Source organism: Rhamphochromis longiceps, linkage group LG13 (assembly GCF_057381845.1).
Source record: "Rhamphochromis longiceps isolate RC_006_pf linkage group LG13, R_longiceps_female_GT1.1, whole genome shotgun sequence".
Lineage (NCBI taxonomy): Eukaryota > Metazoa > Chordata > Actinopteri > Cichliformes > Cichlidae > Rhamphochromis > Rhamphochromis longiceps.
Genome location: NC_140569.1, coordinates 29,339,273 through 29,343,107, shown reverse-complemented (window position 1 = coordinate 29,343,107; position 3,835 = coordinate 29,339,273).

The window sequence follows — 3,835 nt, the reverse complement described above, 5'->3', positions numbered from 1 at the left end:
AGAAAAGTCAAGCGTGCAGCTGCCAAGATGCCACTTGCCACCAGTTTGGCCATATTTCAGAGCTGCAACATCACTGGAGTGCCCAAAAGCACAAGGTGTGCAATACTCAGAGACATGGCCAAGGTAAGAAAGGCTGAAAGACGACCACCACTGAACAAGACACACAAGCTGAAACGTCAAGACTGGGCCAAGAAATATCTCAAGACTGATTTTTCTAAGGTTTTATGGACTGATGAAATGAGAGTGAGTCTTGATGGGCCAGATGGATGGGCCCGTGGCTGGATTGGTAAAGGGCAGAGAGCTCCAGTCCGACTCAGACGCCAGCAAGGTGGAGGTGGAGTACTGGTTTGGGCTGCTATCATCAAAGATGAGCTTGTGGGGCCTTTTCGGGTTGAGGATGGAGTCAAGCTCAACTCCCAGTCCTACTGCCAGTTCCTGGAAGACACCTTCTTCAAGCAGTGGTACAGGAAGAAGTCTGCATCCTTCAAGAAAAACATGATTTTCATGCAGGACAATGCTCCATCACACGCGTCCAAGTACTCCACAGCGTGGCTGGCAAGAAAGGGTATAAAAGAAGAAAAACTAATGACATGGCCACCTTGTTCACCTGATCTGAACCCCATTGAGAACCTGTGGTCCATCATCAAATGTGAGATTTACAAGGAGGGAAAACAGTACACCTCTCTGAACAGTGTCTGGGAAGGCTGTGGTTGCTGCTGCACGCAATGTTGATGGTGAACAGATCAAAACACTGACAGAATCCATGGATGGCAGGCTTTTGAGTGTCCTTGCAAAGAAAGGTGCTATATTGGTCGCTGATTTGTTTTTGTTTTGTTTTTGAATGTCAGAAATGTATATTTGTGAATGTGGAGATGTTATATTGGTGTCACTGGTAAAAATAAGTAATTGAAATGGGTATATATTTGTTTTTGTTAAGTTGCCTAATAATTATGCACAGTAATAGTCACCTGCACACACAGATATCCCCCTAAAAAAGCTAAAACTAAAACCTACTTCCAAAAACATTCAGCTTTGATATTAATGAGTTTTTGGGTTCATTGAGAACATGGTTGTTGTTCAATAATATTCCTCAAAAATACAACTTGCCTAATAATTCTGCACTCCCTGTAAAGAAATGAGGGGTTCTTCATCCTCTGTTATGTGCTTTAGAGATGTTAAATCTTTGTTTTTTGCATTTAAAACTAAAAACTTAAGCATAGATTTAGAAACAAAATATCTATGTGTATTGCCTACAGCAAAGGTCTCCATATGAGCACTGATTTAAGCTTCAATTTGATAAGTTAACTTTGGTTTGGAACCCAGAATTTTTTGGTAACCCAGATAACCAACACACACTTTAAGAGACCATTAGACTTTCTACAGCTCATTAAAATGACACCCAAGATCCAAATTTGTAAGACTGTGGACAAAGCTCAGAAAATTATAATACCTCAATATTGCAAATACAATGGAAATAGAAATACTGCTTTGAGATTTGATCTCAGCGATAGCAAAAAAAAAGAAGCCATTTCTCCAGCAGATGGCACTCCAAAATCACATCTTAGACGCAGGAGTGTGAAACACTTCTACAGCAGGAGATGGCGCTATTAATTGTTTATAAGGTCCTGACTTTAACATGGGCTAGAGTCAGAGGCTAATCAAAAAACAATGAGTGTTTTTATTCTCTGTAGCACAGATTAGTTTCCTGTACCGACCAGCAGCTGGTACAAGCAAGTAAAACGCATTGTTTAAACAGCCCACAGAGTTGACAACAAGTTGACTTTTTCTGTCACACTGGAATCATTGCGCAATAATACCCTGAAATTATGCACCACTTTTCATTTCTCCTTTTCCTATCATAGACCTGCATGCCAAAGCTGACCATTCGGGCACTGGGACAAGAGGAGTATGAGCCAGCACAACAACTTTCAATATGTTTTTTTTTTTTAAGTTGATTGCCACATAGAGGTCAGCCCACTAGTGTGGTGCAACGATAATATATGTAAAGGGCCTACTAGGCTCCAGCCAGAGAGAACAAGCTTTAACCAGCCTGTGCCTGATCGAGCTTGGTTACCTCCAAACTTCACACATGTTTGAAAATAAATTCCAGCACCGCTCTACCAGAGAACCTCATTTGTGTGGACAGTGAGGCCCTGCGGGCAGCTGGACTCGTGTAGGGTGGGAAAATGAATGACACGATGAGGATTTTCATAGTACTACATCTATTTTTAATGATATCAGAGTGACATAAACTTTAAACAGTGTGGCCTACTTTCTATGATAAGGGCACTGGTGGACCCTACAGTGAAGACACGGCTGATGTTTAAAAAAAGCTTTTCTGGCTTTATGGGAAAAAAAAAAAAAAAAAAAAATCAGCCTTCAGCTGTGGTATGGGTTTAGATCCATTTTTCAATATCTGAGGCTTCGCTATAAATTGTACCTGACACTTTTTCCTGCAGAGGTCACACACCTACTTGGAGGTTTGTTGATTTGCACTTACACTTTCCTGTTGGGCATTAAAAATAGCAGTCTATCATACTTACTTATTTGTTTGCATATATATATTAAAACTGTCAAACTCACAAGGGTGGACAACTATGTGCATGCACTATATGTAAATGATAAGCCACCACAGTTAAAGCATATCCCAATGTTAATATGTCTTACCTTACACATAATATAAATTGGACTTCAGATAGCTTTGCCTAGTCTATTACATTCCCAAAAAGCAGGATGACCTGTTTGTATCTAGAAATGTGCACATCCTGTCCTCCTGAGGGTCAGGCACTCTGTGACAGGACGGAGGGCAAAGCAAATGGCGTGCATGACTCCACACATAGATAATAGGCTTTGAAATCTTGTTTGTTAATAACAAAGGCTCAGATATAGGCCAACTGTCTGAGGTGTGAGGCTGATCCAAGGACACTGGGACGCCATTGGCACACTGGCAGAACAGGTGAAATAACATAACTTATTTTCGACATGGAAAATATGCAAAAAGAAAAAAAACTTTTCATTAATACGAATAGCTTTGACATTACACTGCAAGTTGTGTGCAGTCAGTTCCCCTTGTAGTGTATCATCATGACATGCACTATAACATAACACGTACGCTTCTCATGAGCAGCGTGCAACTCTGAAACAACCCGACTGGTAATGGATTTTCTTGCAGTTTGCGCAATTTCACTGACTGACGTGCATCTCAGTCCGACTTGGACTTTAAAAATAGATATTACTTCCCACCTCTGACTACTTTGACATCATCATCATAATAATAATAATAAAAAGCGAGTCTTACAGGTTTCTAAGAAACATAAAGAATGAGCGGTAGATAGTGTTGCTGGGTAAACATTCAAAACGCCCTTCGAAATATCCTCTCAGAATGACTTTACTGGGCTGTGTACTGTCTCCGCTACACACCAAATCCAGTATTTTTCCATCAAGTAGCGCGCTGGACCACGTGACCACAGAGGAGGGAAAAAAACGCTATCACGTTTGCGTCCTCCATTGACAGCGGTGCATTGAATATATGGCGCTCAAATAGGAAAATACAAGACAGCGTTTCTGCATTTACCGTCCGGCTGCTGCTGACACTATATATATATACACATAATGTCCCCCGTTCACTTTGGTAGCGTTACCCATTCGGGGAAACAAATTCTGCTCCAGGTCGTTTTTCTAACCCCGTGCGTTCATGATCATGTAACCACGCCCACTCGTGGCTGGTGGAAAATTACCAGCTTACGAGCAACAGGCAAAATGAATGGTAGTTGCGGTTTATCACATCATTCAAACCAACAGGCTACCTGCATGAACTAGGCACTCTGCCTTCTGG